Source organism: Colletes latitarsis, chromosome 1 (genome assembly GCF_051014445.1).
Source record: "Colletes latitarsis isolate SP2378_abdomen chromosome 1, iyColLati1, whole genome shotgun sequence".
NCBI lineage: Eukaryota > Metazoa > Arthropoda > Insecta > Hymenoptera > Colletidae > Colletes > Colletes latitarsis.
In genome coordinates this window covers 21,849,802-21,874,955 of record NC_135134.1, presented here as the reverse complement: position 1 = coordinate 21,874,955, position 25,154 = coordinate 21,849,802, and positions in this window count along the sequence as shown.

Below are 25,154 nucleotides of genomic sequence, written 5' to 3'. Positions count from 1 at the left end.
TGATATTCGAGTCCCCTCCTTATCTCTTCCCAGGGGAGGGTGTTAAAGGCATTGGCAATATCCAAGGATATTGCCAATGCCACCCCTCCCCGGGAGACGGCCGCCTCCGAGAGGGCCCTCACACGACCTATCGCGTCGATAGTCGATCGGCCCCCCCGGAAACCGAACTGGCAGTCGGCCAGACCGGGATCACCCCGCGACAGGTGCTCGACGAGGCGGGCAGCAATCACACGCTCGAAGAGCTTGCCCACCTCGTCGAGGAGACAAATGGGCCGGTATGCGGAGGGAGACTCCGCGGGCCGACCCTCCTTCCGGAGGAGGACCATCCTCGCCACCTTCCAACTGGGGGGGAATCGCCCGTCCCTCAGGCAGCGGTCGAACAACCGCCTGAGGTCGGCCCCAAGGACGCCCTGGGTCAAGACCCAAACCCGGCCGGGCACACCATCCGGACCCGGGGCCGTGTTACGAACCCCGAGCCGTCTGATGGCCGCTGCCAGCTCCTCCTGCGTGACCCCCAGCTCGGCCGTCCACTCCACTGGGACAGCCGCCGCCGCCGGAGGACGCGGTCCCCTCTCCCCAATTGGGAAGAGTGTATTGACCACGTCCTCCAGCAGCCGGGGGTCAAGACCCTCGGTGACGGGGGGCGCCCACGGGCGGAGCTTATTCAGCACCACCTTATATGGGCGCCCCCATGGATCGTCATCAAGGGTCTGGAGGAGCTCCTTCCATGCCTGGGTCTTGGCCCGTTTGATGGCGACCTGCAGAGCAACCCGCGCCAAGCGGTATGCTCCATACAGGTCATCAGCTGCCCTCGCTCGCGCCACGCCGTCGCCTGTACGTTGACGACGGCGCGCGCGGGTGTACTGGCGTCGGGCGCGGACAGTCGCGACTCGCAACTCCGCGATCGCGTCCGACCACCAGTACACCGCCCGGCGAGGAGAAGCCCGCCCGACCCGAGGCATCGCCGCGTCGCAAATACCCGCGACCAATGCTCCGAGCCGGGCGACCTCCCCCTCTATGCTCGGCAACTCGGCCGCTCCCTGCGGCCAAGTTGAGGCAGCGGCGACTTTCTCCACCCGCCTCAGGGACGAGGAGATCCTCTCCGATATCTCCTCGGTCACCTCGTCCCTGAGGCAACTCAGCCTCACCGACGGGCTCATCGCCCCGCCCACCTCGACGACGGCCTGCCCCGTCCTCTTCCTCTTAGAGCCTATGTGGCTCGTGCTGGAGGAGAAGGACGAGACCGACGCCGTCTCGTCGTCCTCCTCCACCCTCCACGAAGCCGGACCTGGCGCTGAGTGGGGCGCAAGCGCCGCCACCCTAACCCCAACCCCGTCTCCGTCCTCCCCAACCGACAAAACCCGCCCCATCCCCATTTTATTTTCTGTGTCCATAATAGTCCCACGAGATGGTCGGAAATAAAGGTCCACCCGGGCAGAGCCGCCTTACCCGGGTAAGCCTAATACTCCGGGGGTTCGGCAGGTGCCCCGGAGGTGGTCGCTTGGGATTGGGCCTTCTCCCCCAACCATGCATCCCATCGCCGCGCACCATAGCTTAGGATTGGAGGGCGATTTTATAGAGTCGCCATACTCGTGGCCCAGGCGGCTAAGCCAAGACCCCCGTTCCTCCTGCCGTCACGTACCATTCACAAAACCAATAGGGAATTGTGAATGGGTCGTTGTGACGACCAACAGGAGGCTTACGGTGTGTGTATGACTCGGGTACCCCGGGTTCGTTAAGCCCGTACTGCAGCTGAAAGGCTGGCAGCCCCTGAGGGGATCAGTCTCATACTTCCGTATTCCTCACATACCTCTTGAACAGATCCTGGGTCTTTTCTGGTTTGGATCACATAGTAGTGTGGTACCACACTGAAACAGTCGATTAAACATGGTTTTGATCAATATTTTAGAGGATAACTCATGTTAGGTCAGAGTTGGGTCTAGGATTTGCCCTCATCAGGCTCATACTTTCGCATATTTCTCTTACTTGTTAGCCAGATCCTTTGCTCTTTCTGGTTTGGATCACATAGAAATGTGGTACCACACTGAAACAGCCAATTAAACCTGGTTACGATCAATATTTTAGAGGATAACGCATGTTAGGTCTGGATTAGGTCTGGATTAGGTCTGGGATTTGCCCTCTTCAGTCTCACACTTTCGCAATCTTCACAAACTTCTTGAACAGATCCTGGGTTTGTTCTGGTTTGGATCACATAGTAATGTGGTACCACCCAGAAACAGTCGACAAAACCTGGTCACTATCAATATTTTAGAGGATAACGCATGTTAGGTCTAGGTTAGGTCTGGGATTTGCTCTCATCAAGCTCATACTTTCGCATATTTTTCATACTCGATGGCCAGATTCTGGGTTTTTTCTGGTTTTGATCGCGTAGTAGTGTGGTACCACACTGAAACTGTCGACTAAAGCTGGTCTCGATCAGCATTTTCGAGGATAACGCATGTTAGGTCTGGATTAGGTCTGGATTAGGTCTGGGATTTGCCCTCATCAGTCTCATACTTCCGCATTCTTCAGATACTTCTTGAACAGATCCTGGGTTTTTTCTGGTGTGGATCACATAGTAGTGTGGTACCACACTGAAACAGTCGATTAAACATGGTTTTGATCAATATTTTAGAGGATAACTCATGTTAGGTCAGGGTTGGGTCTAGGATTTGCCCTCATCAGGCTCATACTTTCGCATATTTCTCTTACTTGTTAGCCTGATCCTTTGCTCTTTCTGCTTTGGATCACGTAGTAATGTGGAACCACACTGAAAGAGACGATTAAACGTGGTTCCGATCAATATTTTTGAGGATAACGCATGCTAGGTCTACGTTAGGTGTGGGATTTGCTCGCACCAGACTCATACTTTCGCATATTTCTCATACTTGATGGCCAGATTCTGGACTTTTTCTGGTTGGGATCACACAGTAATGTGGTTCCACACTGAAACAGTCCATTAAACCTGGTTTCGATCGATATTTTAGAGGATATCGCATGTTAGGTCTAGGTTAGGCCTGGGATTTGCCCTCATCAGGGTCATACTTCTTTTTTTTTTTTTTTATTGTCGTGGGGAATATCGTCGAAAGACTCCCTCCCACCTCTTTGGGGAGAGGCGGGAGGGTTGTGTGGGATTCCCCGCGCCCGTAGAATGACGGGCGCGGGACCTACCTACTAGAAACCCCACGGTGACCCTTCCGCACGATTTGGGAGGATACCGGGAATTGCTCGAAGCATTCTTCCGGTATCCTCCCCGTGCCCGCGCTTTGCGCCCATCCCCGGGGGGGACAAACGGTCCCCCCGGTAGACACACTGTCTCATAGCGGCAGGACGGGGCCACTCCATCCCGCCGCCATCCGTCCCGGGGTCGCATTTAGTGGCGGGCTGCGAGCCTCAACTCGCAACCGCCTGCGATCCCGTTTCTACCCCTCGGCGGCCGTGAGCTGATGGCCGCTCCAGGCCACCGAGGGTGCCTCCCCGTGGGCCGGACCCACCCGGTCCGACCCATCGCCGCCTGGCGGGAGGAGGCTCCCCTCAGGGCCCCCCTCCCAGCCAGGGTCATCCGCCGCGTAAAGGCCGCCGCCCGCGACGCCCTCGCGCCACCATACGAGCGCGAGCTTCAGCGGCCTCCTTTTGCAGCATTACGGTCTCGCAGAAGGAGGCCACGGCCCTCCACTTCCTCTCGCTGCCTCATGCGACACGGTCCGGTAGCCGCGGACGACCCTCAGCGCCATCCGCCTCTGCACCCGACGCAGCATCGTCATGCTGCGCCGGGAGGCCGCCAGGTCGTCCGCCCAGACGGGGGCCCCTTATAGGGCCACCGATTGAATCATTGCCACATAGAGGCGGCGAACTCGTCCCGCCGGGCCCACCAGGTTGGGGAGGATCCGGCCTAAAGCCGAGACCATCCTCTCCGAAGCAGGCAGCGGAAATGCTCCTCGAAGCGCCAGTGGCTATCGAGGATCAGCCCCAGATACCTCATCCGGGGCTTCACCTCGATACCAGCCCCACCCACCCGGATCAGAGGGGGTTGCGGATCCTGCCGAGGTGAGTGGAACGCTATCACCTCGGTCTTATGGACCGCCACCGTCATCTCCATCCCCCTGATCCGGTCGACGACGCGTTGCGCCCCCTCCTCGGCGAGGCGCTTGGCCCTACCCCACTGAGCCCCGACGGCCAGCACCAGTGTGTCATCTGCGTAACACACGGCACTGACGCCGTCGGGGAGGTCGGCCCGCAACACCGCGTCGTACGCGATGTTCCACATGAGTGGCCCGAGGACCGACCCCTGCGGAACCCCGCAGTAGAGCTCCCTCCGCATATCACCATCCCGGCCCGGATACTCGATCCACCTGCCGCGGAGATAATCCCCGACGACTGGCCTGGGACACGGTGGTACCCGATGATATTCGAGCCCCCTCCGTATCTCCCCCCAGGGAAGGGTGTTAAACGCGTTGGCAATATCCAGCGATACCGCCAACGCCACCCCTCCCCGGGAAACGGCCGAATCCGAGAGGACCCTGACCCGACTAATCGCGTCGACCGTCGACCAGCCCCCCCCCGGAAACCGTACTGGCAGTCGGCCAGGCCCGGAGCACCCCGCGACAGGTGCTCGACGAGGCGGGCATCAATCACTCGTTCGAAGAGCTTGCCCACCTCGTCGAGGAGACAGATGGGCCGGTATGCGGTTGGAGACTCCGCGGGCCGACCCTCCTTCCGGAGGAGGACCATCCTCGCCACCTTCCAACTGGGGGGGAATCGCCCGTCCCACAGGCATCGGTTAAACAACCGCCTGAGGTCGGCCCCAAGGACGCCGTGGGTTAAGACCCAAACCCGGCCAGGCACACCATCCGGACCCGGGGCCGTGTTGCGCGCCCCGAGCCGTCTGATTGCTGCGGCCAGCTCCCCCTGCGTGACCCCCGGCTCGGCCACCCACTCCAACGGGGCCGTCGCCTCTGCCGGAGGACGCGGTCCCATCTCCCCAATTGGGAAGAGAGTATTGACCACGCCCTCCAGCAGCCGGGGGTCAAGACCCTCGGTGACGGGGGGCGCCCACGGGCGGAGCTTGTTCAGCACCACCTTATAAGAGCGCCCCCAAGGGTCGTCATCAAGGGTCTCGAGGAGCTCCTTCCATGCCCCGGTCTTAGCCCGTTTGATGGCGACCTGCAGAGCCATCCGCGACATGCCGTATGCCTCATACAGGTCATCTGCCCTCGCTCGCGCCACGCTATCGCCTCTCCATAGACGACGGCGCGCGCGGGTGTACTGGCGTCGGGCGCGGACCCTCGCGTCTCGCATTTCCGCGATCGCGGCCGACCACCAGTACACCGCCCGGCGAGGTGAAGCCCGCCCGACCCGGGGCATCGCCGCGTCACATATGTTCGCGACCATCCCCCCGAGCCGGGCGACCTCCTCCTCTATACTCGGCAACTCGGCCGCCCTCTGCGGCCAAGTTGCAGCGAGGGCAGCTGCCATCAGGGCATCCTTGTCCAGGCGCCGAAGCGCCCAGCGGCGCGGTGGGTTACCACCCGGACGGTGGTGTCGGGATGCATCCCCCGCGGCGGCAGAGACCTCCATCCGGATATACCGGTGATCCGAGAGTGCCTCTGCCCCCGCGACCACGTGCCATCCCGACACCATGCGCACGGCGTTGGGGGTCGCGAATCCAACATCCACGATAGACCCCCCATATCGCCGCACACACGTGTGCTCCGACCCCCGGTTCAGTAACCGATGGTCGAGTCCCGCCGCCCAGTCGCCCAGGATCCCGCCGCGAACGGAAGTCCTGGGGGACCCCCACGCCACCGACTTGGCGTTGAAGTGTCCCAGGACCAGCACCGGCCGGGCCGCGCAGCGTTGCACGCATGCCGCGACCTCGGATAGGTACTGCTCGAACGCGACGTGACCGCTGCGAGGCGATATGTAGCACCCCACCACGGCGACTCCCCCCCAGTCCACGGCGACGAATCCCCGACCGCGCTCCAGCATGGAGAACGGCGGGGACCCGTCGCCACCTCCCCATACCGTCGCCACCAAGCCGTCCGCGTCGCCCACCCAATGAGGGTTATTAGGGACGCGGTACGGCTCGGCGGCGACAGCCAGGCCAACCCCCCACTCCGCGAGGACTTGGGACATCATATCCTATGCCGCGCGGCAGTGGTTGAGGTTGGCCTGGAGAATGAGGCGGGGCGCCATTAATTACCGACCGCCCCAGCCTCCTCCCGGCTGTCCGTCCCCGTGGCACCGTCCACCTCCATGGTGGGCGATGCCACCGCCCGCGGCGCCGGAGTCGGAATGGCCCGCCTCTTTCTCTCCTTCCGGGAGGGGGGAGAGCACTTCCTGCTCCCCACCCTGTGGTCGGCTGGCATCCCACTGTCCGCACATAGCGGGCAGTGGAGGGCCGCCGAGCACTGGCTCGCGCGGTGGTCCTTTGCCCCGCAGCGGTAACATTGACCGCTGCGGTCCACCGGCGAGGTGCACCACTGCCTCACATGCCCCAATTCGAGGCAGCGGTGACACTGGAGCGGGCGCGGCGCGAGCATCTCCACTCGCGCCGAAACCCACCCCACCAAAACCCTCCCGGATTCCGCCAATTTATGGGCGACGGAGAGGGGGCAGTGGGCCCACACGGACCCCAGGCCGGAAGGAGATCTGCGGATCTCCACGACCCGCAAATCCCCCTCAGGGCAATCCCCCGCCCTTGCTAGGGCACGCGCCACGTCCTCCGCGGTGGCCGAGTCGTCCAGCCCACACACGCGCATCTCCGTGCGCTTCGTGGGCCGGGCGATCCGGACACCCCGCTCGCCCAGCTGCTCCCGGAGCCTCTGGGCGAGTCGGTCGGCCTTCACGCCGCCGTCTGGACCGGGGATCTCCAGCAGGAGACCCCCAGTCACGGCCCGCTTCGCCCTGACGGAAGCGATGCCAAGCTCTTCCAGGGACACATTGTCCCTGGCGAGTCGCATCGCCTCCGCGAGGGTCAGGTCGCCCCCCTACGCAACGGTCAGCGCTACCGCTGCCGTTTTAGGGGGGCGGCCAAGTCGCGCCTTCGCGGCCTTTCCTTTGGCCGCGGGCGGCGGGGGCGGAGGCTGCGCCTGCGAGGCCTTCCTCGCCGCCGTCCTCGCCCTCCGCCCCACCACCTCGCTCCACGACACCCCCCCTTGGGGCGGTGCCGCGGAGGACGCGGGAACCGGGACCACGGGTACGCTTCCCCCCTTGGGGGTCACGACCCGAGGCTCCGGAGTCGCCACGGTGGGCGGAGCCTTCGCTTCCCCCACCTTCGACTTCCCCGGCCGTGCTGGCACTGGTCGGGGTGGCACCACCCTCCCACCGACCGCTCTTCCGGGGAGGATCTCCTCCCGGAAGGCGGCCAGCTTCTTCTCAATCATGTCCCCTATCCTCCTCAGGAGATCGTCCTCTGAGTCGGACGGGGACCTCTGCGCGGGCGGAGTGCGTGTGGAAGGGCCCGTGGAGGCCCGCACCACCTCCGCCGCACTCTGCTTCCTAACGGCCGCAGGGGGGCGCGGCGTAGGAGGAGGGAGGACAGGAGGGAGGGCCGCGCTGTTCCAGCGCGCCTCTGCCCTCATCCTCCCCCGTCGCTCCTCCTCCAACAGGAGCTGCAGACGGGCGTTCCGCCCGCTTAGCTCCCGCGCCGCGTCCCTCATCATTTGGGCCGCCTCCCACAGAGCCTTTGCCCCGCCGCTCTTCTGCCCCTTAAAACAGCAGGCAGCGGCCACTTTCTCCACTCGTCTCAGGGACGAGGATATCCTCTCCGATATCTCCTCGGTCACCTCGTCCCTGGGGCAGCTCATCCGGACAACCGGGCTCATCGCCCAGCCCACTTCATTGACGGCCTGCCCCGTCATCTTTCTCTTGGAGCCTATAAGGCTCCTGGTGGAGGAGAAGGACGAGACTGACGCAGTCTCGTCGTCCTCCTCCACACTCCACGAAGCCGGGCCAGGCGCTGGAGGCGGCGCGAGCGCCGTCACTCCAGTCCCAACACCGCTTTCCTCCTCCCCCTCTGACTTACCCGGTCCCATCCCCGTTTTAATTTTATACTCCATATTATTCCCACGAGCAGGTCGGAAGAAAAGGTCCGCCCGGGCAGAGCCGCCTTACCCGGGTAAGCCTATATACTCCGGGGGTTCGGCAGGTGCCCCGGAGGTGGTCGCTTGGGATTGGGCCTCCTCCCCCAACCATGCAACCCATCGCCGCGCACCATAACTTAGGATTGGAGGGCGATTTTATAGAGTCGCCATACTCGCGGTCCCAGGCGGTTACGCCAAGGCCCCCGTTCCTCCTGCCGTCACGTACCATTCACAAAACCAAAAAAGGAATTGTGAATGGGTCTTTGTGACGACCCACAGGAGGCTTACGGTGTGATAAGCATCAGGTACCTCGGGGTCGCTACGCCCCGCACTGCGGCCGACGATTGCCGGACACAGCCCCTGAGGGAATCAGTCTCATACTTCTGCATTCTTCACATACTTCTTGAACAGATCCTAGATTTTTTCTGGTTTGGATCACATAGTAGTGTGGTACCACACTGAAACAGTCGATTAAACATGGATTTGATCAATATTTTAGAGGATATCTCATGTTAGGTCGGAGTTGGGTCTAGGATTTGCCCTCATCAGGCTCATACTTTCGCATATTTCTCTTACTTGTTAGCCAGATCCTTTGCTCTTTCTGGTTTGGATCACGTAGTAATGTGGTACCACACTCAAACAGTCGATTAAACCTGGTTTCGATAAATATTTTAGAGGATAACGCATGTTAGGTCTAGGTTAGGTCTAAGATTTGCTCTCATCAGGCTCATACAATCGCATATTTCCCATTCTTGTTGGCCAGATCCTGGGCTTTCACTGGTTTGGATCACGTGGAAATGTGGTACCACACTGACACAGTCAATTAAACCTAGTCTGGGTCAACATTTCAAAGGAAAACGCATGTTATGTCTGGGTTAGGTCTGTGATTTGCCCTCATGAGGCTCATAATTTCGCCTGTTTCTCATACTTGTTAGCCAGATCCTTTGCTCTTTCTGGTTTGGATCACGTAGTAATGTAGTACCACACTCAACCAGTCGATTAAACCTGGTTTCGATCTATATTTTAAAGGATAACGCATGTTAGGTCTAGGTTAGGCCTGGGATTTGCCCTCATCAGGGTCATACTTTCACATTCTTCGCATACTTGTTGGCCAGATCCCGGGCTTTTTCAGGTTTGGATCACGCGGTAATGGGGTATCACACTGAAACAGTCCATTAACCCTGGTCTCGATCAATATTTTAGAGGATAACGCATGTTAGGTCTGTGTTCGGTCTGGGATTTGACCCCATCAGGGTCATACTTTCGCAGTTTTAACATAAATGTTGACCTGATCGAGGGTCTTTTTCTGCTTTGGATCACGTAGAAATGTGGTATCACACTGAAACAGTCAATTAAACCTGGTTTCGATCAATATTTTAGAGGATAACGCAAGTTAGGTCTAGGATAGGTCTGGGATTTGCCCTCATCAGGGTCATACTTTCGCATATTTCTCATTCTTGTTGGCCAGGTCCGGGGCTTCCACTGGTTTGGATCACGTAGTAATGTGGTACCACACTGAAACAGTCAATTCCACCTAGTCTGGGTCAACATTTCAAAGGATAACGCATGTTAGGTCTGGTTTAGGTCTGGGATTTGCACTCATCAGGCTCATACTTTCGCATATTTCTCATTCTTGATGGCCAAATTCTGGGCTTTTTTCGGTTTGGACCACGTAGTAATGTGGTACCACACTGAAACAGTCCATTAAACCTGGTTTCGATCAATATTTTGGAGGATAACGCATGTTAGGTCTATGTCAGGTCTGGGATTTACACTCATCAGGCTCATACTTTCGCATTCCTCACATACTTGTTGAACAGTACCTGGGCTTTCTTTGGCTTGGATCACGTAGTAATGTGGTACCACACTGAAACAGTCGACTAAACCTGGTCTCGATCTATATGTTAGAGGATAACGCATGTTACGTCTATGTTAGGTCTGGGATTTGCCCTCATGAGGCTCATACTTTCGCATGTTTCACATACATGTTGAACAGATCCTGGGTTTTTTCTGGATTGGATCACGTAGTAATGTGGTACCACACTAAAACAGTAGCTTAATCCTGGTCTCGATCTATATTTTAGAGGATAACGCATGTTAGGTCTAGGTTAGGTCTGGGATTTGCCCTCATCGGGGTCATACTTTCACATTCTTCGCATACTTGTTGGCCAGATCCCGGGCTTTTTCAGGTTTGGATCACGTGGTAATGTGGTATCACACTGAAACAGTCCATTAACCCTGGTGTCGATCAATATTTTAGAGGATAACGCATGTTAGATCTGTGTTATGTCTGGGATTTGACCTTATCAGTGTCATACTTTCGCAGTTTTAACATACCTGTTGACCTGATCGAGGGTCTTTTTCTGGTTGGATCACGTAGAAATGTTGCACCACACAGAAACAGTCAATTAAACCTGGTATCGATCAATATTTTAGAGGATAACTCATGTTAGGTCTAGGTTACGTCTGGGATTTGCATTCGTCAGGCTCATGCTTTCGCATATTTCTCATACTTGATGGCCAGATTCTGGCCTTTTTTTGGTTTGGATCACGTACTAATGTGGTACCACACTGAAACAGTTCATTAAACCTGGTTTCGATCAATATTTTAGAGGATAACGCATGTTAGGTCTAGGTTAGGTCTTGGATTTGCTCTCATCAGGCTCATAGTTTTGCTTATTTCTCTTACTTGATGGCCAGATTCTGGGCTTTTTCTGGTTTGGATCACGCAGTAATGTGGTTCCACACTGAAACAGGCTATTCAACCTGGTTACGACCAATATTTTAGAGGATAACGCATGTTAGGTCTAGGTTAGGTCTTGGATTTGCTATCACCAGGCTTATACTTTCGCATATTTCTCATTATTGTTGGCCAGATCCTGGGCTTTCACTGTTTTGGATCACGTAGTAATGTGGTACCACACTCAAACTGTCGATGAAACGTGGTTTCGATAAATATTTTAGAGGATAACTCATGTTAGGTCTAGGTTAGGTCTGAGATTTGCTCTCATCAGGCTCATACAATCGCATATTTCTCATTCTTGTAGGCCAGATCCTGGGCTTCAACTGGTTTGGATCACGTACTAATGTGGTACCACACTGAAACACTCGACTAAACCTCGACACGATCAATATTTTAGGGTATAACGCGTGTTAGGTCTAGGATAGGTCTGGGATTTGCTCTCATCAGGCTCATACTTTCGCATATTTCTCATACTTGATGGCCAGATTCTGGGCTTTTTCAGGTTTGGATCACGTGGTAATGTGGTATCACACTGAAACAGTCCATTAACCCTGGTCTCGATCAATATTTTAGAGGATAACGCATGTTAGGTCTGTGTTACGTCTGGGATTTGACATCATCAGTGTCATTCTTTCGCTGTTTTAACATACATGTTGACCTTATCGAGGGTTTTTTTCTGGTTGGATCACGTAGAAATGTGGAACCACACAGAAACAGTCCAATAAACCTGGTTTCGATCAATATTTTAGAGGATAACACATGTTAGGTCTAGGTTAGGTCTGGGGTTTGCACTGATAAGGCTCATACTTTCGCATTTTTCTCATACTTGATGGCCAAATTCTGGGCTTTTTCTGGTTTGGATCACGTAGTAATGTGGTACCACACTGAAACAGTCGACTAAACCTGGTCTCGATCTATATTTTAGAGGATAACGCATGTTAGGTCTATGCTAGGCCTCGGATATGCCCCCATTAGACTCATACCTTCGCATATTTCTCATACTTGATGGCCAGATTCTGCGCTTTTTCTGGTTTGGATCACGTAGTAATGTGGTACACACTGAAACAGTCGACTAAACCTGGTCAAGATCACAATATTTTAGAGGGTAACACATGTTAGGTCTGGATTAGGTCTGGGATTTGCCCTCATCAGTCTCATACTTCCGCATTCTTCACATACTTCTTCAACAGATCCTGGGTTGTTTCTGGTTTGGGTCACATAGTAGTGTGGTACCACACTGAAACAGTCGATTAAACATGGTTTTGATCAATATTTTGGAGGATAACGCATGTTAGGTTTAGGTTAGGGCTTGAATTTGCCCTCATGAGACTCACAATTTCGCATTCTTCACATACTTGTTGAACAGATCCCATGTTTTTTCAGGTTTGGATCACGTAGAAATGTTGTACCACACTGAAACACTCAATTCAACCTGGTTTCGATCAATATCTTAGAGGATAACGGAAATTAGGTCTAGGATAGGTCTGGGATTTGCCCTCATAAGGGTCATACTTTCACATTTTTCGCATACTTGTTGACCAGATCCTGGGCTTTTGTCGATTTGGATCACGTAGTAATGTGGTACCACACTGAAACAGTCGACTAATCCTGGTCTCGATCTATATTTTAGAGTATAACGCATAATAGGTCCGGATTAGGTCTGGGATTTGCCCTCTCCAGTCTCAAACTTTCGCATTCTTCACATACTTCTTGAACAGATCCTGGGTTTGTTGTGGTTTGGATCACATAGTAATCTGGTACCACCCAGAAGCAGTCGATTAAACCAGGTTTCGATCAATATTTTAGATGATAACGCATGTTAGGGCTAGGTTAGGCCTGGGATTTGCCCTCACCAGGGTCATACTTTCGCATTCTTCACATACTTGTTGAACAGATCCTGGGATTTTTCTGCTTTGGATCACGTAGTAATGTGGTACCACACTGAAAGAGACGATTAAACCTGGTCACGATCAATATTTTACAGGATAACCCATGTTAGGTCTAGGTTAGGTCTGGGATTTGCTCTCATCAGGCTCATACTTTCGCATATTTCTCATACTCGATGGCCAGATTCTGGGCTTTTTCTGGTTTGGATCACGTAGTAATGTGGTTCCACACTGAAACAGTCGACTAAACCAGGTCTCGATCAGTATTTTAGAGGATAACGCATATTAGGTCTGGATTAGGTCTGTGATTTGACCTCATCAGGGTCATACTTTCGCATACTTCTCATACTTGCTGGCCTGATCCTGGGCTTTTTCTGGTTTGGATCACGTAGCAATGTGGTACCAGACTGAAACAGTCGACTAAACATGGTCACGATCAGTATTTTAGAGGGTAACGCATGTTAGGTCTGGATTAGGTCTGGATTAGGTCTGGGATTTGCCCCCATCAGTCTCACACTTCCGCATTCCTCACATACTTCTTGATCAGATCCTGGGTTTTTTCTGGTTTGGATCACATAGTAGTGTGTACCTCACTGAAACAGTCGATTAAACATGGTTTTGATCAATACTTTAGAGGATAACTCATGTTAGGTCAGAGTTGGGTCTAGGATTTGCCCTCATCAGGCTCATACTTTCGCATATTTCTCTTAGTTGTTAGCCAGATCCTTTGCTCTTTCTGGTTTGGATCACATAGAAATGTGGTACCACAGTGAAACAGTCAATTAAACCTGGTTTCGATCAATATTTTAGAGGATAACGCATGTTAGGTCTAGGTGAGGCCTTGAATTTGCCCACATCAGACTCATAATTTCGCATTCTTCACATACTTGTTGAACAGATCCCATGTTTTTCTGATTTGGATCACGTAGAAATGAGGTACCACACTGAAACAGTCAATTAAACCTGGTTTCGATCAATATTTTAGAGGATAACGCAAGTTAGGTCCGGATTAGGTCTGGGATTTGCCCTCTTCAGTCTCAAACTTTCGCATTCTTCACATACTTGTTGAACAGATCTTGGGATTTTTCTGCTTTGGATCACGTAGTAATGTGGTACCACACTGAAAAAGACGATTAAACCTGGTTCCGATCAATATTTTTGAGGATAACGCATGCTAGGTCTACGTTAAGTGGGGGATTTGCTCTCATCAGGCTCATACTTTCGCATATTTCTCATACTCGATGGCCAGATTCTGGGCTTTTTCTAGTTTGGATCACGTCGTAATGTGGTACCACACTGAAACAGTCGACTAAACCTGGTCTCGTTCAGTATTTTAGTTGATAACGCATGTTAGGTCTGGATTAGGTCTGGGATTTGACCTCATCAGGGTCATACTTTCGCATACTTCACATACTTGTTGGCCTGATCCTGGGCTTTTTCTGGTTTGGATCACGTAGTAATGTGGTACCACCCAGAAACAGTCGACTAAACCTGGTCACGATCAATATTTTAGAGGATAACGCATGTTAGGTCTAGGTTAGGTCTGGGATTTGCTCTCATCAAGCTCATACTTTCGCATATTTCTCATACTCGATGGCCAGATTCTGGGTTTTTTCTGGTTTTGATCGCGTAGTAGTGTGGTACCGCACTGAAACAGTCGTCTAAAGCTGGTCTCGATCAGCATTTTCGAGGATAACGCATGTTAGGTCTGGATTAGGTCTGGATTATGTCTGGGATTTGCCCACATCAGTCTCATACTTCCGCATTCTTCAGATACTTCCTGCACAGATTCTGGGTTTTTTCTTGTTTGGATCACATAGTAGTGTGGTACCACACTGAAACAGTCGATTAAATATGGTTTCGATCAATATTTTAGAGGATAACGCATGTTAGGTCTAGGTGAGGTCTGGGATTTGCTCTCATCAGGCTCATATTTTCGCATATTTCTCATACTCGATGGCCACATTCTGGGCTTTTTCTGGTTTGGATCACGTAGTAATGTGGTACCACACTGAAACAGTCGACTAAACCTGGTCTCGATCAGTATTTTAGAGGATAACGCATGTTAGGTCTGGATTAGGTCTGTGATTTGACCTCATCAGGGTCATACTTTCGCATACTTCTCATACTTGTTGGCCTGATCCTGGGCTTTTTCTGGTTTGGATCACGTAGCAATGTGGTACCAGACTGAAACAGTCGACTAAACATGGTCACGATCAGTATTTTAGAGGATAACTCATGTTAGGTCAGAGTTAGGTCTAGAATTTGCCCCCATCAGTCTCATACTTCCGCATTCCTCACATACTTCTTGATCAGATCCTGGGTTTTTTCTGGTTTGGATCACATAGTAGTGTGGTACCTCACTGAAACAGTCGATTAAACATGGTTTTGATGAATATTTTAGAGGATAACTCATGTTAGGTCAGAGTTGGGTCTAGGATTTGCCCTCATCAGGCTCATACTTTCGCATATTTCTCTTAGTTGTTAGCCAGATCCTTTGCTCTTTCTGGTTTGGATCACATAGAAATGTGGTACCACAGTGAAACAGTCAATTAAACCTGGTTTCGATCAATATTTTTGAGGATAACGCATGTTAGGTCTAGGTGAGGCCTTGAATTTGCCCACATCAGACTCATAATTTCGCATTCTTCACATACTTGTTGAACAGATCTTGGGATTTTTCTGCTTTGGATCACGTAGTAATGTGGTACCACACTGAAAAAGGCGATTAAACCTGGTTCCGATCAATATTTTTGAGGATAACGCATGCTAGGTCTACGTTAAGTGGGGGATTTGCTCGCATCAGGCTCATACCTTCGCTTATTTCTCATACTTGATGGCCAGATTCTGGGCTTGTTCTGGTTGGGATCACACAGTAATGTGGTTCCACACTGAAACAGTCCATTAATCCTGGTTTCGATCAATATTTTTGAGGATAACGCATGTTAGGTCTAGGTGAGGCCTTGAATTTGCCCACATCAGACTCATAATTTCGCATTCTTCACATACTTGTTGAACAGATCTTGGGATTTTTCTGCTTTGGATCACGTAGTAATGTGGTACCACACTGAAAAAGACGATTAAACCTGGTTCCGATCAATATTTTTGAGGATAACGCATGCTAGGTCTACGTTAAGTGGGGGATTTGCTCGCATCAGGCTCATACCTTCGCTTATTTCTCATACTTGATGGCCAGATTCTGGGCTTGTTCTGGTTGGGATCACACAGTAATGTGGTTCCACACTGAAACAGTCCATTAAACCTGGTTTCGATCAATATTTTAGAGGATAACGCAAGTTAGGTCTGGATTAGGTCTGGGATTTGCCCTCTTCAGTCTCAAACTTTCCCATTCTTCACATACTTCTTGAACAGATCCTGGGTTTGTTGTGGTTTGGATCACATAGTAATGTGGTACCACCCAGAAACAGTCGACTAAACCTGGCCACGATCAATATTTTAGAGGATAACGCATGTTAGGTCTAGGTGAGGCCTTGAATTTGCCCACATCAGACTCATAAATTCGCATTCTTCACATACTTGTTGAACAGATCTCATGTTTTTTCTGGTTAGGATCACGTAGAAATGTGGTACCACACTGAAACAGTCGAGTTTACCTGGTCACGATCAATATTTTAGAGGATAACGCATGTTAGGTCTAGGTTAGGCCTTGAATTTGCCCTCATCAGACTCATAATTTCGCATTCTTCACATACTTGTTGAACAGATCCCATGTTTTTCTGATTTGGATCACGTAGAAATGAGGTACCACACTGAAACAGTCAATTAAACCTGGTTTCGATCAATATTTTAGAGGATAACGCAAGTTAGGTCCGGATTAGGTCTGGGATTTGCCCTCTCCAGTCTCAAACTTCCGCATTCTTCACATACTTCTTGAACAGATCCTGGGTTTGTTGTGGTTTGGATCACATAGTAATCTGGTACCACCCAGAAGCAGTCGATTAAACCAGGTTTCGATCAATATTTTAGATGATAACGCATGTTAGGGCTAGGTTAGGCCTGGGATTTGCCCTCACCAGGGTCATACTTTCGCATTCTTCACATACTTGTTGAACAGATCCTGGGATTTTTCTGCTTTGGATCACGTAGTAATGTGGTACCACACTGAAAGAGACGATTAAACCTGGTCACGAGCAATATTTTACAGGATAACCCATGTTAGGTCTAGGTTAGGTCTGGGATTTGCTCTCATCAGGCTCATACTTTCGCATATTTCTCATACTCGATGGCCAGATTCTGGGCTTTTTCTGGTTTGGATCACGTAGTAATGTGGTTCCACACTGAAACAGTCGACTAAACCAGGTCTCGATCAGTATTTTAGAGGATAACGCATATTAGGTCTGGATTAGGTCTGTGATTTGACCTCATCAGGGTCATACTTTCGCATACTTCTCATACTTGCTGGCCTGATCCTGGGCTTTTTCTGGTTTGGATCACGTAGCAATGTGGTACCAGACTGAAACAGTCGACTAAACATGGTCACGATCAGTATTTTAGAGGGTAACGCATGTTAGGTCTGGATTAGGTCTGGATTAGGTCTGGGATTTGCCCCCATCAGTCTCACACTTCCGCATTCCTCACATACTTCTTGATCAGATCCTGGGTTTTTTCTGGTTTGGATCACATAGTAGTGTGTACCTCACTGAAACAGTCGATTAAACATGGTTTTGATCAATACTTTAGAGGATAACTCATGTTAGGTCAGAGTTGGGTCTAGGATTTGCCCTCATCAGGCTCATACTTTCGCATATTTCTCTTAGTTGTTAGCCAGATCCTTTGCTCTTTCTGGTTTGGATCACATAGAAATGTGGTACCACAGTGAAACAGTCAATTAAACCTGGTTTCGATCAATATTTTAGAGGATAACGCATGTTAGGTCTAGGTGAGGCCTTGAATTTGCCCACATCAGACTCATAATTTCGCATTCTTCACATACTTGTTGAATAGATCTCATGTTTTTTCTGGTTTGGATCACGTAGAAATGTGGTACCACACTGAAACAGTCAATTAAACCTGGTTTCGATCAATATTTTAGAGGATAACGCAAGTTAGGTCTGGATTAGGTCTGGGATTTGCCCTCTTCAGTCTCAAACTTTCGCATTCTTCACATACTTCTTGAACAGATCCTGGGTTTGTTCTGGTTTGGATCACATAGTAATGTGGTACCACCCAGAAACTGTCGACTAAACCTGGTCACGATCAATATTTTAGAGGATAACCCATGTTAGGTCTAGGTTAGGTCTGGGATTTGCTCTCATCAGGCTCATACTTTCGCATATTTCTCATACTCGATGGCCAGATTCTGGGCTTTTTCTAGTTTGGATCACGTCGTAATGTGGTACCACACTGAAACAGTCGACTAAACCTGGTCTCGTTCAGTATTTTAGAGGATAACGCATGTTAGGTCTGGATTAGGTCTGGGATTTGACCTCATCAGGGTCATACTTTCGCATACTTCTCATAATTGTTGGCCTGATCCTGGGCTTTTTCTGGTTTGGATCACGTAGTAATGTGGTACCACCCAGAAACAGTCGACTAAACCTGGTCACGATCAATATTTTAGAGGATAACGCATGTTAGGTCTAGGTTAGGTCTGGGATTTGCTCTCATCAAGCTCATACTTTCGCATATTTCTCATACTCGATGGCCAGATTCTGGGTTTTTTCTGGTTTTGATCGCGTAGTAGTGTGGTACCGCACTGAAACAGTCGACTAAAGCTGGTCTCGATCAGCATTTTCGAGGATAACGCATGTTAGGTCTGGATTAGGTCTGGATTATGTCTGGGATTTGCCCTCATCAGTCTCATACTTCCGCATTCTTCAGATACTTCCTGCACGCCGGGAGGAGGCTGGCGCGGCCATTAATTAATGCCGCCCCGCCTCCTCCTCCAGGCCAACCTCAACCACTGCCGCGCGGCACAGGACTTGATGTCCCAAGTCCTCGCGGAGTGGGGGGTTTGGCCTGGCGGTCGCCGCCGAGCCGTACCGCGTCCCTGATCACCCTCATTGGGTGGGCGACGCGGACGGCTTGGTGGCGACGGTATGGGGAGGGGGCGACGGGTCCCCACCGTTCTCCTTGTTGGAGCGCGGTCGGGGATTCGTCGCCGTGGACTGGGGGGGAGTCGCTGTGGTGGGGTGCTACATTTCGCCCCGTAGCGGTCACGCTGCGTTCGAGCTGTACTTGGCCGAGGTCGCGGCATGCGTGCAGCGCTACGCGGCCCGGCCGGTGCTGGTCCTGGGGGATTTTAATGCCAAGTCGGTGGCTTGGGGATCCCCCAGGACCTCCGTTCGCGGCGGGATCCTGGGCGATTGGGCGGCGGGGCTCGACCTCCGGGTATTGAACCGGGGGTCGGAGCACACATGCGTGCGGCGATATGGGGGGTCCATCGTGGATGTTGGATTCGCGACCCCCAACGCCGTGCGCATGGTGTCGGGTTGGCACGTGGTCGCGGGGGCAGAGACACTCTCCGATCACCGGTACATCCGGATGGAGGTCTCTGCCGCCGCGAGTGCATCCCGACACGGCCGCCTGCGTGGCACCCCACCACGCCGCTGGGCACTTCGGCGCCTGGACCAGGACGCCCTGATGGCAGCTGCCCTCGCTGCAACTTGGCCGCAGGGAGCGGCCGAGTTGCCGAGCATACAGGAGGAGGTCGCCCGGCTCGGAGCATTGGTCGCGGGTATTTGCGACGCGGCGATGCCTCGGGTCGGGCGGGCTTCTCCTCGCCGAGCGGTGTACTGGTGGTCGGACGCGATCGCGGAGTTGCGAGTCGCGACTGTCCGCGCCCGACGCCAGTACACCCGCGCGCGCCGTCGTCAACGTACAGGCGACGGCGTGGCGCGAGCGAGGGCAGCTGATGACCTGTATGGAGCATACCGCGTGGCGCGGGTTGCTCTGCAGGTCGCCATCAAACGAGCCAAGACCCGGGCATGGAAGGAGCTCCTCCAGACCCTTGATGACGATCCATGGGGGCGCCCATATAAGGTGGTGCTGAATAAGCTCCGTCCGTGGGCGCCCCCCGTCACCGAGGGTCTTGACCCCTGGCTGCTGGAGGACGTGGTCAATACACTCTTCCCAATTGGGGAGAGGGGACCGCGTCCTCCGGCAGAGGCGACGGCCCCGTTGGAGTGGGTGGCCGAGCCGGGGGTCACGCAGGAGGAGCTGGCAGCGGCCATCAGACGGCTCGGGGTTCGTAACACGGCCCCGGGTCCGGATGGTGTGCCCGGCCGGGTTTGGGTCTTGACCCAGGGCGTCCTTGGGGCCGACCTCAGGCGGTTGTTCGACCGCTGCCTGAGGGACGGGCGATTCCCCCCCAGTTGGAAGGTGGCGAGGATGGTCCTCCTCCGGAAGGAGGGTCGGCCCGCGGAGTCTCCCTCCGCATACCGGCCCATTTGTCTCCTCGACGAGGTGGGCAAGCTCTTCGAGCGTGTGATTGCAGCCCGCCTCTTCGAGCACCTGTCGCGGGGTGATCCCGGTCTGGCCGACTGCCAGTTCGGTTTCCGGGGGGGCCGATCGACTATCGACGCGATAGGTCGTGTGAGGGCCCTCTCGGAGGCGGCCGTCTCCCGGGGAGGGGTGGCATTGGCAATATCCTTGGATATTGCCAATGCCTTTAACACCCTCCCCTGGGAAGAGATAAGGAAGGGACTCGAATATCATCGAGTCCCCCCTTGTCTCAGGGTGGTCGTCGGGGATTATCTCCGGGGCAGGTGGATCGAGTATCCGGGCCGGGATGGTGATATGCGGAGGGAGGTGTACTGCGGTGTTCCGCAGGGGTCGGTCCTCGGGCCACTCCTGTGGAGCATCATGTACGACTCGGTGTTGCGGGCCGGCCTCCCCGACGGCGTCAGCACGGTGTGTTATGCGGATGACACACTGGTGCTGGCCGTCAGGGCGCACTGGGGGAGGGCCATGCGTCGCGCGGAGGAGGGGTCGCAACGCGTCGTCGACCGGATCAGGGGGATGGGGATGACGGTGGCGGTCCATAAGACCGAGGTGATTGCGTTTCATTCACCTCGGCAGGATCCGCCCCCCCCTCTGATCCGGGTGGGTGGGGCTGACATCGAGGTGAAGCCCCAGATCAGGTATCTAGGGCTGATCCTCGATAGCCACTGGCGTTTCGAGGAGCATTTCCGATGCCTGGTCCCCCGGTTGGAAAGGATGGTTGCGGCTCTGGGCCGGATCCTGCCCAACCTGGGGGGCCCGGCGGGCCGAGTTCGTCGCCTCTATGTGGCAATGGTCCAGTCGGTGGCCCTATACGGGGCCCCCGTCTGGGCGGACGACCTGGCTGCCTCCCGGCGCAGCATGACTATGCTGCGTCGGGTGCAGAGGCGCATGGCGCTCAGGGTCGTCCGCGGGTATCGGCCCATGTCACATGAGGCGGCGACGGTTCTAGCGGGGATGCCGCCCATGGACCTGCTCGCGCGGTCGCACGCGGTGATGTACCGGCACCGCGTCGACCGTCGCGCGGGGGTGGGGGCGGTCCCGGGCGGGCAGGAACCTGCTTGGGGCGATTTGAAGCGCCAGGCCCGGCAGTCCGTGTTGCTCGCGTGGCAGGAGCGGCTGGCTCTGCCAACCGCGGGGCACCGGACTGTCGGGGCTGTTCGGCCACTCCTGAAGGAGTGGCTGGACAGAGGCCATGGCAGCCTCACCTACCGGCTGGCACAGGTATTTTCCGGGCATGGCAGCTTCGGAAGATACCTGTGCCGGATAGGGAAGGAGCCGACGGCGCGTTGCTGCCACTGCGACGCTGAGCAGGACACGGCGGATCATACCCTGGAGGTATGCCCCACGTGGGAGGGGGAGCGCCGTGTCCTGGTCGGCGTCGTCGGGCGGGATGTCTCGCTGCCGGTCGTGGCCTCCTTCTGCGAGAACGTAATGTTGCAGAAGGAGGCCGCTGAAGCTCGCGCTCGTGCGGTGGCCCGAGGTCGTCGCCCGGTCGCGAGGCGTCGCGGGCGGCCGCCTCGGCGTGGCGGATGACCTAGGCTGGGAGGGGGGTCCTGAGGGGACCCTCCTCCCGCCAGGCGGCGCCGGGTCGGACCGGTTGGGGGTAGGAGTGCCTCCCCCTACCGGTCCGACGCAATGGGAGGCACCCTCGGCGGTCTGGTGCGGCCATGAACGCCCGGCCGCCGAGGGGTGGAAACGGGGTCGCGGGCGGTTGCGAGTTGGGGCTCGCAGCCGCCACTAAACGCGGCCCCGAGACGGATAGCGGCGGGATGGAGTGGCCCCGTCCCGCCGCTATGAGGCAGTGTGTCTACTGGGGGGACCGATTGCCCCCCGGGGGATGGGCGCGAAAGCGAGGGCACGGGGAGGATACCGGAAGAATGCTTCGAGCGATTCCCGGTATCCTCCCAAAGCGTGCCGAAGGGTCACCGTGGGGTTTTTAGTGGGTAGGTCCCGCGCCTGTCGTTGTACGGGCGCGGGGAATCCCACACACCCCTCCCACCTCTCCCCAAGGAGGTGGGAGGGAGTCTTTCGAAGATTTTCCCCACGACAAAAAAAAAAAAAAAAAAAAAAAAAAGATACTTCCTGCACAGATCCTGGGTTTTTTCTTGTTTGGATCACATAGTAGTGTGGTACCACACTGAAACAGTCGATTAAATATGGTTTCGATCAATATTTTAGAGGATGACGCATGTTAGGTCTAGGTGAGGTCTGGGATTTGCTCCCATCAGGCTCATACTTTCGCATATTTCTCATACTTGATGGCCAGATTCTGCATTTTTTCTGGTTTTGATCGCCTAGTATTGTGGTATTACACTGAAACAGTCCATTAACCCTGGTCTCGATCAATATTTTAGACGATAACTCATGTTAGGTCAGAGTTGGGTCTAGGATTTGCCCTCATCAGGCTCATACTTTCGCATATTTCTCTTACTTGTTAGCCAGATCCTTTGCTCTTTCTGGTTTGGATCACATAGAAATGTGGTACCACACTGAAACAGTCAATTAAACCTGGTTTCGATCAATATTTTAGAGGATAACGCATGTTAGGACTGTGTTCGGTCTGGATTAGGTCTGGGATTTGCCCTCATCAGTCATATACTTCCGCATTCTTCACATACTTCTTGAACAGATCCTGGGTTTGTTGTGGATTGGATCACATAGTAGTGTGGTACCACACTGAAACAGTCGATTAAACCTGGTTTCGATTGATATTTTAGAGGATATCGCCTGTTAGGTCTAGGTTAAGCCTGGGATTTGCCCTCATCAGGGTCATACTTTCACATTTTTCGCATACTTGTTGGCCAGATCTCGGGCATTTTCAGGTTTGGATCACGTGGTAATGTGGTACCACACTGAAACAGTCCATTAACCCTGGTCTCGATCAATATTTTAGACGATAACTCACGTTAGGTCAGAGTTGGGTCTAGGATTTGCCCTCATCAGGCTCATACTTTCGCTTATTTCTCTTACTTGTTGAACAGATCCCATGTTTTTCTGGTTTGGATCACGTAGAAATGTGGTACCACACTGAAACAGTCAATTAAACCTGGTTTCGATCAATATTTTAGAGGATAACGGACGTTAGGTCTGGATCAGGTCTGGGATTTGCCCTCTTCAGTCTCAAACTTTCGCATTCTTCACATACTTCTTGAACAGATCCTGGGTTTGTTGTGGTTTGGATCACACAGTAATGTGGTACCACCCAGATGCAGTCGATTAAACCAGGCTTCGATCAATATTTTAGAGGATAACGCATGTTAGGTCTAGGTGAGGCCTTGAATTTGCCCTCATCAGACTCATAATTTCGCATTCTTCACATACTTGTTGAACAGATCCCATGTTTTTTCTGGTTTGGATCACGTAGAAATGTGGTACCACACTGAAACAGTCAATTAAACCTGGTTTCGATCAATATTTTAGAGGATAACGCATGTTAGGTCTAGGTTAGGTCTCGGATTTGCTCTCATCAGGCTCATACTTTCGCATATTTCTCATACTTGATGGCCAGATTCTGGGCTTTTTCTGGTTTGGATCACGTAGTAATGTGGTACCACACTGAAACAGTCGACTAAAGCTGGTCTCGATCATTATTTTAGAGGATAACGCATGTTAGGTCTGGATTAGGTCTGGATTAGGTCTGGGATTTGCCCCCATCAGTCTCATACTTTTTTTTTTTTTTTTTTTTTTTTTTGTCGTGGGGAAAATCTTCGAAAGACTCCCTCCCACCTCCTTGGGGAGAGGTGGGAGGGGTGTGTGGGATTCCCCGCGCCCGTACAACGACAGGCGCGGGACCTACCCACTAAAAACCCCACGGTGACCCTTCGGCACGCTTTGGGAGGATACCGGGAATCGCTCGAAGCATTCTTCCGGTATCCGCCCCGTGCCCGCGCTTTCGCGCCCATCCCCCGGGGGGACAATCGGTCCCCCCAGTAGACACACTGCCTCATAGCGGCGGGACGGGGCCACTCCATCCCGCCGCTATCCGTCCCGGGGCCGCGCTTAGTGGCGGCTGCGAGCCCCAACTCGCAACCGCCCGCGACCCCGTTTCCACCCCTCGGCGGCCGGGCGTTCATGGCCGCACCAGACCGCCGAGGGTGCCTCCCCTTGCGTCGGACCGGTAGGGGGAGGCACTCCTACCCCCAACCGGTCCGACCCGGCGCCGCCTGGCGGGAGGAGGGTCCCCTCAGGACCCCCCTCCCAGCCTAGGTCATCCGCCACGCCGAGGCGGCCGCCCGCGACGCCTCGCGACCGGGCGACGACCTCGGGCCACCGCACGAGCGCGAGCTTCAGCGCGCCGCTGAAGCTCGCGCTCCCTCCCCGCGGCCTCCTTCTGCAACATAACGTTCTCGCAGAAGGAGGCCACGGCTCTCCACTTCTCCTCGCTGCCGAGCATGGCGCGCACCACGCCCGGCAGCGAGACATCCCGCCCGACGACGCCGACCAGGACACGGCGTTCCCCCTCCCACGCGGGGCATACCTCCAGGGTATGATCCGCCGTGTCCTGCTCAGCGTCGCAGTGGCAGCAACGCGCCGTCGGCTCCTTCCCTATCCGGCACAGGTATCTTCCGAAGCTGCCATGCCCGGAAAATACCTGTGCCAGCCGGTAGGTGAGGCTGCCATGGCCTCTGTCCAGCCACTCCTTCAGGAGTGGCCGAACAGCCCCGACAGTCCGGTGCCCCGCGGTTGGCAGAGCCAGCCGCTCCTGCCACGCGAGCAACACGGACTGCCGGGCCTGGCGCTTCAAATCGCCCCAAGCAGGTTCCTGCCCGCCCTGGACCGCCCCCACCCCCGCGCGACGGTCGACGCGGTGCCGGTACATCACCGCGTGCGACCGCGCGAGCAGGTCCATGGGCGGCATCCCCGCTAGAACCGTCGCCGCCTCATGTGACATGGTCCGATACCCGCGGACGACCCTGAGCGCCATGCGCCTCTGCACCCGACGCAGCATAGTCATGCTGCGCCGGGAGGCAGCCAGGT